This window comes from Polypterus senegalus, chromosome 9 (genome assembly GCF_016835505.1).
Source record: "Polypterus senegalus isolate Bchr_013 chromosome 9, ASM1683550v1, whole genome shotgun sequence".
NCBI classification, from domain to species: Eukaryota; Metazoa; Chordata; class Cladistia; order Polypteriformes; family Polypteridae; genus Polypterus; species Polypterus senegalus.
In genome coordinates this window covers 58,754,005-58,767,849 of record NC_053162.1, presented here as the reverse complement: position 1 = coordinate 58,767,849, position 13,845 = coordinate 58,754,005, and the positions used below count along the sequence as shown (strand labels likewise).

The following is a 13,845-nucleotide window of genomic DNA, read 5'->3' as shown; positions in this document are numbered from 1 at the left end:
GTTGGATCATCTGCTGGCTTGTTCCTGCTGCATGGCAATTTGTGTGTTCTGCTTCGTTAAACATTTAAAAGCCTGTATAGCAGCTGTCCTTTTGTCTCACTGCCTTGTCTCACGTGACGTTAAAGTGTCTTTCGTGGGACGTCAAAGTGTCATCCGAGAAGATCACGTCTCGTCTCTTTCTCGTGATTTTTTTTTTATAATAGAGAGAAAAGTGCAGTTCTAATAATTTAAATTAATGAGTCTGATGAAGACTAAGAATGCTTACTGACTAATTATGAACTTTTAAATGTGGAAGAAAGAACACATGCTCAAAATGACAGGATAGAAACCATCAGAAATGTTGACACTGGAATCAAACACGCCATTTCATAAAAGAAAACTCGCAGATGAACAGTCTATTAAGGCACATCATAAAAAGGAACACTTTCATTAGTGTATGCTAATTATTAACTGTTCACCTTTAGAAAAACACATTTAAAATTCACTTAGGATTAAACTCATGTACCAAAGTCAGTTTGTAAAGGGCAAAGGGTCTCAGAAATAATACACTTTGTCCTCATTGACTAAGTGCTGACCTTACCCACATTGTGAAGCTAAAAATGTAAATTATTCAAGTGTGCCTGTTAATGCACAATTAATCCAGTCTTCTTGCATGATGTTTTTCTGTCAACACAAGATTGTAGGTTTTTCAAGGAACAGTACATCTTGCTGTCCTCCAGTTTCAGCTTCATCAAATGAAGATGTCATCTTCAAAGAGAAAGTGGTTCAATGTGTGAAAAGAACAGAGGTTAAGGTTAAATTAAAGTGTACATTATAGCCATTTAAGTCTTAAGCCTTTAGAGACATTTATACTTTTATATATATATATATATATATATATATATATATATATATATATATATATATATATATATAAATGGTATTTAATGGTGACAGTATAATGCAAATGCATTAAAGGCAAAATCTAGAAGGCAAAGCCACCAAAAAACATAAAAGAAATGAGGTTTAAATACTAATTATGGTCTGGGCGGCACACTGGCACAGTGGGTAGCGCTGCAGCCTCACAGTAAGGACACCTGGGTTTGCTTCCCGGGTCCTCCCTGCGTAGAGTATGCATGTTCTCCCTGTGTCTGCGTGGGTTTCCTCCCACAGTTCAAAGACATGCAGGTTAGGTGCATTGGCGATCCGAAATTGTCCCTAGTGTGTGTTTGCCCTGCGGTGGGCTGGCACCCTGCCCAGGTTTTGTTTCTGCCTTGCACCCTGTGTTGGGTCCATCCATCCATTATCCAACCCACTATATCCTAACTGCAGAGTCATGGGGGTCTACTGGAGCCAATCCCAGCCAACACAGGACACAAGGCAGGAAACAAACCCCAGGCAGGGCACCAGCCCACCACAGATAAAATGCCTAATAATGTAGATATTAATTAATTATAGTGAAATTAATCATCACTAAAAAAACGTTCCTCTGCCACACATTATCAAGGAAGTATTAATATCAAATGTTATTCATTGTTCTTAGTGTGTTTAAAACCCTATAGACAGCAATACAACACTGATTTTGATACAGAAAGGTGTGCTTCTGTTCTGTTCTGTACTGTTTTCGTGTTGGCCCCTTGTTCAACACATAGTTCTGCTATTCAGGTCAATAAAAAGCAATACTAAACACCAAATGTTCAGAGTTTACAGGGGTTTCTCACTTAAATATCAGGAAGATGGCCGAACATAATCCAGAGCTTATTGGGTTTTGTTTTGCAGAGATTGTCCTTGGCATCTAAAATCTTAAATTCATTACCAGTAAGTGATGGTTTACACATACTATGGGATATAATAATCAGGTTGCATAATGTTTATCTTTGGTTATTTATTATACTCTAGTGGAAGTTTAAAAAAAGAATGCCCAAAAAAATCCAGTTTGGAATACGGTAATATAATATTGTAAAGACAATATTTTCATCAAAGTCCCAAGGTCAGTTTAGCACCAGGTGGCGATAAGAGCGCTGGAAAAGTCATACCACTGAAGTCAACTGGTGGTGCTCACAACATTATGGAAACACTCAACAGTGTGGTACAGTACTTTGTAAAGTATTCTTCTTGCTTGGATGAAATCATCACACAAATTAGAGCATGGTCATATGGCAGCGGGCCTTCATTAAGCAGGATTGTTGTTCTTTGAAATTAATAATAAACTGGATTGGATGATTCCATGCATCAGCATTACAGACGCAAGGTTCTATACATCTCAGACGTATGGATGCACGTCAACACCATTAAATCAGAAGGGAGGCTGTGGCAGAATGAATGGCCATAGCATCATGCATCAGAGTCACTATTCAAGGACGGCCTCAGGCATGTGAAAACTGTGTACCTGCACAGGGCCGCCACACCAATATATATTGAATATAAAACAGAAAGAGTAAATAATGACACAGCTGAAGTGAAGCTAGTGCAAGTGGAGGAGTCGTCTTACAAGTTAACGTTTCACCTAGTTTTAATAAAGTATTAGTGTTAGCGCAATAGTCATAGTGAATAACTGGTCAGATAGGGGACACAAAACATTCGCATACCCATTCTAAGCAAAATAAACAGATTTTGAGTACATGAATCTGGTTATTCGAAATGAAAGAGAAAGGCGGCTCAGGAGGCTTTCATTGCGTCACAGGAAGGAGGAATCCTGAACTTTATCATAAGTTTACTTGTATCATGAGCACGAGGCAGCTATGCAGAATCTGCAACGGACGTGGCCATCCACCGTGCATAAGATACCATATTGACATTGCCGATTCTTTCTCTGCCCAGGGCCGCCACGAGCCTAGAGCCGCCCCTGCCTATTCAATCATAAGTATTAACTCAATCCAATGCCAATCACGTTCTTAAAACAGAAACGTCACCGTGTGTTTCCCTGTTCAAATGCCACACATGCTTGCAGTGGTGCCTCATCAAACAGGTGGTTTGGAGAGAGGAATCACAGTCCATTTTCTTTAGTGATGAAAGCTGACTTTATCTGGGAATGACAGTCAGTCATGTTAAGTGTTCGATGGAGAATTGCCGAGTGGCGATGTCCATCATGTATACATTTCCAAGATAGAGGGCACACATTTCCAAGAATGCTTACGTACAATGCTATCTGCTACAGTTTTTATTTACATCTGGTGTCTGTGGAGGGGTCATTTACCAGCACTTACATCGGAGAGATCATCTAGCCAGTCCTGATCCTGTTCTTGTGCGAAGTTGCTTGTAAACTACACTAGCCAGCATGCTCATCAGACTGCTTCTCAATACAGCATATTGTATATACTGTAGGTCTGGACTGGACAGTGTGTCTCTCGCACCAAGCTACCACTGGCGAACCAGATCAAAAGAGCATAGGCTGACATTCCACACAAGGACATTTGAAATCTATATGATCATCTGAACGCCAGAGCGCAAGCCTGTATTGCAATACAGGGGTGTCAAAACCAATGTGAAAACACCTTATTGTATCAACTAGTATCTGTAATGATGTTTATAGCACACTCAGATGATTCTGCTATCTGGATCTCAGTTACCTGATGTGATTCTGAAAGGGTGTTCATTTTTTCACTTTCCACTGAGGCATTCTACCATCGTATCAACAGAAAGGATCATGCTGATATCCCTGGATCACCATCACAGCAATCAATCATCATATTAAAAAATTAAACTCTTCCAATGTTAACAAAACAATTATCTGTCCACCCTCTAAACTTGACTTTTTCAATTCTGGGTCATGGAGAGCCTATTCTAGCTGCATCAGCACAAGGCAGGAACTAAACATGCACAGTGCACAAGTGCAGCATTGCAGGGCACACTAAACACACAATACTACTACTCCAAATCAAACCTACTTAGAGCTGAAAATCAATCTAACTTATATATGTACATGGTGTTTGGAGGAAAACTGGGGAAGTCAGAAAAAAAAGACAATATACATTGAGAAAAACTAGATTCAGGCATGGTCTCTTTCAGCTGCGAAACAGTAGTGCTAACCACTGCCCCACTGAGCTGCTCTGACAAAAAAAAAAAAAAAACAATGAACTAAAAAAAATTTCAAATGGTACTTCTCTTCCTTAGCATTTAATAATATACACATATATTTCCCCTTCATTCCTGTGTTTACTAAGTAAATTTAAGAAACCAAAAGAGATCATAAAACACCGGTTCCAAGAAAACAAACACAGCTGTAAGCACTGTAACACACGATTGCCCTCTGGTGGTACAGCATTGCTTTAATTCCAATGAAGGAAGCTTTACAATAAAAGCATCCTTTCTGTGCAAGGCATTCATAATGTTAATAATGCAACAAGAATTCTTGTTTCATTCTGAGAGACATTTCTAAAAATATAAACTGTATTAATAGAAACATGTTTGCTTACTTGCCAAAGTATAATGCTGCTAAAGCAATTTAATATATTAGTACTGTTACGGTTACATTTTTTAACATGATGCCTGTAAGTATGTGACTTATGATAAAATCAAAGTGTGCACATATATACATACAATACAAAGAACAGTGTGTATATTATATAAAATATATTTCTCAAATAATAAAAATCCTAAATTGACACTTTTTTCTTTTTTAAGCATGATAGATAGATAGATAGATAGATAGATAGATAGATAGATAGATAGATAGATAGATAGATAGATAGATACTTTACTAATCCCAAGGGGAAATTCACATAATCCAGCAGCAGCATACTGATACAAAAAACAGTATTAAATTAAAGAGTAATAAAAATGCAGGTAAAAAACAGACAATAGCTTTGAATAATGTTAGCGTTTACCCCTGCCCGGGTGGAATTGAATAGTCACATAGTGTGGGGGAGAAATGATCTCTTCAGTCTGTCAGTGGAGCAGGACAGCAGGACAGCGAAAACAGTCTGTCACTGAAGCTGCTCCTCTGCCTGGAGATGTCACTGTTCAGTGGATGCAGTGGATTCTCCATTATTGACAGGAGCCTGCTCAGCGCACGTCACTCTGCCACAGATGTTAAACTGTCCAGCTTCATTCCTATAATAGAGCCTGCCTTCCTCACAAGTTTGTCCAGGTGTGAGGCATCCTTCTTCTTTATGCAGCCTCCTTAGCACACCACCGCATAGAAGAGGGTACTCGCCACAACTGTCTGATAGAACATCTGCAGCATATTATTGCAGATGTTAAAGAATGCCAACCTTCTAAGGAAGTATAGTCGGCTCTGACCTTTCTTACACAGAGCATCAGTATTGGCAGTCCAGTCCAATTTATCATCCAGCTGCACTCCCAGGTATTTACAGGTCTGCGTCCTCTGCACACAGTTTCCTCTGATGATCACGGGGTCCACGAGGGGCCTGGGCCTCCTAAAATCCACCACCAGTTCCTTGGTCTTGCTGGTGTTCAGGTGTAAGTGGTTTGAGTCGCACCATTTAACAAAGTCCTTGATTAGCTTCCTATACTCCTCCTCCTACCCATTCCTGATGCAGCCCACAATAGCAGTGTTGTCAGCGAACTTTTGCACATGGCAGGACTCCGAGTCGTATTGGAAGTCTGATGTATATAGGCTGAACAGGACCGGAGAAAGTACAGTCCCCTGCGGCGCTCCTGTGTTGCTGATCACAATGTCAGACCTGCAGTTCCCGAGATGCACATGCAGAGGTCTGTCTGTAAGATAGTCCATGATCCATGCCGCCAGGTGTGAATCTACTCCCATCTCTGTCAGCTTGTCCCTAAGGAGAAGAGGTTGGATGGTGCTGAAGGCGCTAGAGAAGTCCAAAAACATAATTCTTACAGCACCACTGCCTCTGTCCAAGTGGGAGAGGGATCAGTGTAGCATATAGATGATGGCATCCTCCGCTCCCACCTTCTCCTGGTATGCGAACTGCAGAGGGTCGAGGGTGTGGCGGACCTGTGGCCTCAAGTGGTGAAGCAGCAGCGCTCCATGGTCTTCATCACATGTGACGTCAGAGCAACAGGCCGAAAGTCATTCAGCTCACTAGGACGCAATACCTTTGGGAATGGGGAGATGCAAGATGTTTTCCAAAACTTCGGGACTCTCCCCTGTTCCAGGTTGACGATACGCTGTAGAGGACTCCCCAGGTCCAGCGCACAGGCCTTTAGCAGTTGTGGCGATACTCCATCTGGACCCGCTGCTTTGCTGGCACGAAGTCTCCTTAGCTCTCTGCTCACCTGTGCTACTATAACGCATGTAACGCTAATGCATATATAATTTAAAATAAAAATATTTTCCAAAAATGCAATATGTGAAGTCTAAGAGGATGCCAGTGTCCCTAGATAAAAATTGCTTTGTCTCACACAGAAATAAGCAATATTAAATATATCTCATTAAGGTATATGCAACGCGATGGGCCTTGAACATTAGAATATATTCTTAGATTGGCTTTCAAGATCACTTCTTTTGCTGCTTCAGATTATTCTCCAGGAATTTTAACTCCCTTTGAATTTAGTTTTTGAACAGCCTAATATTGGTAGATGATATATAAAAAGACCTTTTATTCAGTCAAATATTTCATGGTCTACCTACCCTTGTTTACAGTCTTACAGTACACTGCTTGAACGAGGTAGACCATATTCATGTACACATGTATCCTCATCTCACACCAGACTAATTTAAAGGCACCAATCAACATAGCAACAAGTTCATTGACTGGATTGTAGAAGAAATTCACATGAATCAGCAAAATCCTTAAACAAGGTTTTCTACAACCAGAAAGCATTAGGGTTGCAAGACATTTTTTCTGAAGAAGAGTAAAAGAAAATGCAGTAACATGAAAATTCAGAAATTAACAAACAACCTTCTTTAACAAGTTCAGAATTGTGGGGGACTCTAGTTGATCCCGTCAGCATGGGGCATACTAATGTGAAAGCCCACACATACCAAACAATTAACGTGCACGTCTTTAGGAATGTGAGAGGAACCGCACATGGTCATGGAGAGGAGGAGGAGGAGGAGGAGGAGTAACTACATAATGCAAACTTAAAGACACTGAACCTATGAGGCAGCAAGATTTAGTCACTATGAGAAAGATTTCCATTCAGATCAATCAAAAAAGGAGAGTAGTTAAATACAACATAATTCTTAAGGAGTAAATCTAATCATGAAAAATAAGAAGTTATTTAAACCAATACCCTTTTGTTTGTGTTTTTTTTCTCAGAACTTAAAGCAGTTAGGTTGACCAACAACTCTTGAGTGAATATACACTCACCGGCCACTTTATTAGGTACACCTTACTAGCACCGGGTTGGACCCGCTTTTGCCTTCAGAACAGCTACAATTCTTCATGACATAGATTCAACAAGGTGTTAGAAACATTCCTCAGGGATTATGCTCTATACTGACACAATAGCATCACGCAGTCGCCACAGATTTATCAGCTGCACATCCTTGAAACAAATCTCCTGTTACACCACAACCCAATGGTGTTCTATTGGATTGAGATCTGGTGACTATGAAGGCCATTTGAGTCCAGTGAACTCATTTTCATGTTCAAGAAGCCAGCTTTAGATGATTTGAGTTTTGTAACATGGTACATTATCCTGCAGGAAGTAGCCATCAGAAGATGGGCACACTGCAGTCATAATGCAACGGACATGGTCAGCAACAATATTCAGGTAGGCTGTGGCATTTCAACAATGATCAATTGGTACTAAGGGGCCCAAAGTGTGACAAGAAAATATCCCTCACACTATTACACCACTACCACCCTGGATGAATCCATACTTTCATGTTGTTGATCCCAAAGTCTGACCCTACCATCTGAATGTTGCAGCAGAAAGCAAGATTCATCAGACCAGGCAACGTTTTTCCAATTTCTATTGTCCAATTTTGGTAAGTCCGTGCAAATTGTAGCCTGAGTTGCCGGTTCTTAGCTGACAGAAGTGGTACCTGGTATAGTCTCCTGCAGCTGTAGTCCACCTTCAAGGTTCGACGTATTGTGCATTCAGAGATGCTCTTCTGCATACCTCATTTGTAACAAGTGGTTATTTGAGTTACCTTTGCCTTTCCATCAGCTCGAACCAGTCTGTCCATTCTCTTCTGACCTCTGGCATCAATAAGGCATTTTCACCCAGACAACTGACACTTACTGGATATATTCCCTTTTTCAGACCATTCTCTGCTAAACCTTAGATGGCTGTGCATGTAAATCCCAGTAGATCAGCAGTTTCTGAAATACTAAGGCAAGCCCAGCTGTCACCAACAACCATGCCTCATTCAAAATCACATATCACCTTTCTTCCCCATTTTGATGCTCAGTTTGAACTTCAGCAGGTTGTCTTTACAATGTCTACATGCCTAAATGCATTGAGTTGCTGCCATGTGTTTGGCCGATTACAGATTTGCATCAACAAGCATTTGAACAGCTGTAGCTAATAAAATGACCAGTTATTGTAAGTGTTAGCGCTATAAAAGATTAATGTCTCATCGCTCAGCACTGTCTTGCATGTTTTGCAAAAATTAGTTTAATGAATATGGCATACTTCTTCTACACGAGTCTTTCTAGTCATACAGACAAATAAAAACTACTAAAGCCTTGTAGCCACCTTTATTCCAAAAGGGAAAGACCGAAGCTAGCAACTGTAAACCAGTTTATGCAGTAGAATGTTTACCATATTGTATTGTTTACTATGTATTGCTTACTTGAACTTACTGTATGAGTGAGTTTAAATATTTAAAGATATTCTGCATTTAGATTTTACTTTACATACCAGTTTGTGTTTTTAATACTGTACAGTACTGTAATTTGGCTCAGTACAGTGTTTTAAGGGGCTACAAGCTGTTAACAGTGCTATATAAAATAAAGACTGATTGATTTAAGTTGTCATACAGGATATTTTGCAGTAAGTTAATCTAGCAGAAAAACAAACAGTGAGTAGTAAAAATTATCAAGTTTACTACTGAGACGAAGCTGGACCAGAATATATATGCATCCATCCATCATCCAACCCGCTGTATCCTAACTACAGGGTCACGGGGGTCTGCTGGAGCCAATCCCAGCTAACACAGGGCGCAAGGCAGGAAACAAACCCTGGGCAGGGCTTCAGCCCACCGCAAATATATATAATATATATATATATATATATATATATATATATATATATATATATATATATATATACAGGTATATATATATGCAAAAAAAAAAGAATTCTCATAAATCCCTTTTAAAATATTTTAATGTTTATTGGTAAAGGTATAATAAAAAAACTAAATAAACTTGATGAAATACAAAGAAGAAGGTATAGTTAATGTGTTAGGGTGGTAACACAGTGGTTAGTACTGCTGTTACACAATATTAGGGCCAGGGTCTTAAGTTATTGTTTGTGTACAGCATTTGTGTTAGGCTTGATAGCAACTCAAACTCAGTTTGGTACGAATGTAGTACAATCTTAATTAAAAAAAAGTGGCTTCCCAGCAACAAGTGACCAAGCATTAAATATCTGGATACTTTGAATGATGTTTAATCTCTTTCTGATGATGGCTTAAGAATCAATTCTGGTAGATGATAGGCTGGTTAAGAAATCAGATGGAAAACTTATTCAATGGTTCTTACAGAGTTGTCTGCAAGAAGAAGTTATGTAGACTGCAAGGTGACAGTTACCATGTCAAAGCCAAGTGACTTTTAAATTAAATTGTAACAGCCATGCTTCTGCATGATATCCATCCATCTTCCTATCCCACTAATACAGTTCAGGGATGTTCAACTAAATGATTCAAGAAGAACTTGTCTTAAATTAACATAATGAAGGCAACCCCACAATCTGACTTTCTTGTAGATGTTTTATAAATTGTCTATTAAAATTTCAAACTGCAGATATTGAAATCTGACCTACTTTTAATTACCATGATTGTACAGGCCTACTTTTAAGACTGAACTCAACTGATGAATCTGGCAGCCACACTGCAACTGCAAGGTCAAGAAAGACACAGCCAAAGCTTTAGAGATCTACTTGTACAAGTGACCAAGCTAAGACTCATTCAGATTGAGGTTTTGGACTAATCTAAACGGGATAATGTTGCACTTTCCCACTGTGTGTGATGCCACTGACACTGTTAATGAGACATACTTTCTAAGGAGGCACTGGTCCTCAGTCTCATCAAGGTTTTCAGGACTTATTTTAATAGCTTCAAAATCCACTATGATATGATCTTATTCGTCCAAAATCTTTTTCGGTCACTGCACATTCCCAATTAAAGTCACATTTTAGTGATTGGCAATAATGGATATACAGTAATAAGGTTATTAGAAATAAACTTGATGCATTAGGATTAAAACTCAAGATAGAGGTAAAGAATTTAGGGGTTCTCTATTGACTCTGACCTGAATTTTAAATCACATATTAATCAGATTACTAGGGCAGTATTTTTTCACTTGAGAAATACAGCAAAGGTTAGACCTCTTATAACATTGCAAGATGTTGAAAAATTAGTTCACGCTTTTGTTTTCAGTCGGCTAGATTACTGTAACACACTCCTCTTGGGACTAGCAAAAAAAGACATCAATCGATTGCAATGAGTGCAGAATGCAGCTGCTAGAATCTTAACTCGGAAAAGAAAATCTGAGCACATCACCCCAGTTTTGATGACACTATACTGGTTACCTGTGTCATTTAGAATTGACTTTAAATTACTGCTTATAGTTTACAAAGCCTTAAATAATCTCACTCCATCTTATATTTCGGAATGTCTTACACCTTACACTCCAAATCATAACCTTAGATCTTCAAATGAGTGTCTGCTTAGAATTCCAAGAGCTAAACTTGAAGTGGCGAGGTGGCCTGCTGCTGTTATGCACCAAAAATCTGGAATACTGTAGCTTGCCAATAGGAATTCGCCAGGCTAATACAGTGGAGCACTTTAAAACACTGCTGAAAACACATTACTTTAACATGGCTTTCTCATAGTTTCATTTTAGTTTGATCCTGATGCTCTGTATATTCAATTAATTATCATTATTGTTCATGGTGGCTCCAAAAACCGTACTAACCCCTACTCTCTCTTCTGTTCTTTTTCTGGTTTTCTGTGGTGGTGACCTGTGCCACCACCACCACCACCACCACCAACTAATCTAAGCACCGTGATGTCCCTACATTAATGGATTAAAGGCCAGAAGTCCACATGACCACCATCTTCAAATTCTTCCGTGAGAACCCTGAATACAATGACAACTAATTTAGCTCAGTTATGTTAGGTAGAATGCCTAGAGGAGGCCGGGTGGTCTCGTGGCCTGGAACCCCTGCAGATTTTATTTTTTTCTCCAGCCGTGTGAAGTTTTTTCTGTCTTCCCTGGCCATCAGACCTTACTTTTATTCTATGTTAATTAGTGTTCCCCTTATTTTAATTCTTATTTATTTTGTATTCTTTCTCTTTGAGCTATATTTTTTGTATGAAAATGTGCTATATAAATAAATGTTGTTGTTGTTGTTTCTTCATTGTGTAAAGAACTTTGAGCTACATTGTTTGTATAAAAATGTGCTATATAAATAAACGTTTGTTGTTGTTACAGTGTTGATGACATACTCAAAGAAGGATGTCAACCAGTGCTTGCACTCTGCTTTAGATCCCATCAGTCTGCCTTTAGCAAACTGACCATGAACCTGCAATGTCACTTAACCTACTAATAAGTTAGAATTATCACATTCATTACATTATGTACATAATTGCTGTTAACTGTTTACTGTTCTGTCATAATATATTTTAAAAATATAAATCTTAAATAGAACCTGATGGACCATAAAGGAAACAGAGCAAAAAAAAAAAAAACTATTTTCTTCTATTACAAAATAACTACAAAAAATCTGGGTACACCAGCTCAAAATTATTTTATAAAAGTCATCTGTAAGTTCAGGACTCTGAGGATTAGTGCACTATTCTCTCTCTGTAAGTACCATGTCCAATGCAGACATGGTCTTCCATCAGACTCTTTTCTCTGACATAATAAAACTCTCATTACAACTGATATTGCTCCCAAACCACTTCAAAATACTGTAACTTATGGAGTTTCTCTGCCTTCCTTTTGCTCTGTTCCCATTGATTTTTCCCAGTAATGCAACACTTTCAATGCCTTCACTTTCAATGTTGTTTAATAAATGAATTATCAATTCTTTATCTCACTTGGTATATGTATCTTTTCAATACTCTGTTACATTTGCATCCACAAAATGTTTACCATTCTTCCACAAAAAAAAAAAAAATGCAAACGGAGATCTGCAGCTAGACAATTGATATCTGCGCCTGCAAATGGATATCTTCAGATGACTAATAAAGTTCTGCAACTGGCCAATGAAGATTTGCAGCAGGGAGAAGGAAATATGTTGCAAGCCAATGGAGATCTGCAGATGCCTAATAAAGGTCTGCAGTTGGTCAATGGAGACCTTCCGCTGGCAAATGGGGGTGGACAATAGGCCAATGAGGAACTGCAGTTGACCAATTGATAGCTGCAGCTGGCCATTGGGAGATCTTCAGGTAACCACTGGAGAACTTTTACTAAAGTATATATTATAGTGCAGACAACAATACTGTACAGCAGGCAGTTAGGGAAGGGCAACTCATTCTGCCAAATCTACACACTTATTAATAAAATTTTTAAAGAAATAGATAAAACAATCACCACAACCCCATATTGGTTTAGGATGGTTTGAAAACTGGCAAGAATAAGATAATTGTCAACCAGAGGCTTAATCATTTTCTTCAACATGGTTGATATTTATGAAAAAAGGGAAAAATAAAATAATTATTTAGAACTTTAAAATTTCTTTGTGGACTCTTATCTTTTGACATGATGCTTCTCATAACTTTATAGTTTTAACTTCCAAAAAACACTCGACTGCAGGAACAGAAGTTATTAAATTGATTTCTGTTATCCCTTACATCTGGAAAAGAAGAAACCACTAGGACTGGAAGTTCTTTGAATTCCTTTTTTCTCCTCTCTGTGCCTGATACTCTAACATTTATTTGATGGTGACTATTCAATTTATTTTTGTTTTATAAAGTGCTTAGATCCAAGCAAATAGTAATATGCTTAACAGACAATGATGCTATGTGCAATGAATATACTGTGCCAATAAACTAACATATTTAAACTATGAAAGTGTAACTAATTGGATTACAGGTAATTTTAATCACTGTACACTTGTACTATAAATACTTAAACTTTGTTAATATCCTTATAGATAATTGATAATTCTTATATTATATTATATATATATATATATATATATATATATATATATATATATATATATATATATATATATATATATATATACACACACACACATATAGATATATTGTGTCTTTTGTCTGCTACTGTAAACCTGCAATTTCCCTAAGGATTAATAAAGTTTCTCTCTCTCTATAGGTGCTTTTATCAATGGTCTGATGTATGGACTAGTATAAGAACTAGTTGCTTGTATATTGGGTAAATACTTAAGCAGGCTGCTAATATTAATTATTTACAACTGTAGGAGACCATTTTCTTACATTCATTTTCCAATCCCATTTATCTGACTTCAACAGGGGTACTGAATGTGCATTCCAGACGATCCAATCACTTGTATCTCCCCCTCTAACAAAGGTATGAACCATTCAGATACCTGAAAATGTGCAATACTGACACCGACAGGCTTACATACTCATTGCAGGACTATGTTAAGTATATTCTACAGTCATGTAGAATTTTTTTTTGGTACCGACAGTTTTGTTTTTGGCATGAAAATTTTGGTGGTGACATACCATCCTATATATGGGCAGACATCAAGTGTAAGCATTAACTGCCTAACTAATAATATTTGTCCCTTTTTTGCTAAAAACGTGCATGTTCACACACTTCA

The 13,845-nt window shown here is 38.1% G+C and overlaps 1 long non-coding RNA gene across 1 annotated transcript in view; it reads left to right on the top strand.

Moving 5' to 3' along the window:
• LOC120535354 overlaps positions 1 to 11,118 on the top strand; it is a 59,231-nt gene extending 48,113 nt beyond the window's left edge. The window contains exon 4 of the long non-coding RNA XR_005634889.1: positions 11,087 to 11,118. This is a non-coding gene — a long non-coding RNA (uncharacterized LOC120535354). The remainder of the gene's footprint in view (positions 1 to 11,086) is intronic.
• Positions 11,119 to 13,845: the final 2,727 nt, after the last annotated feature.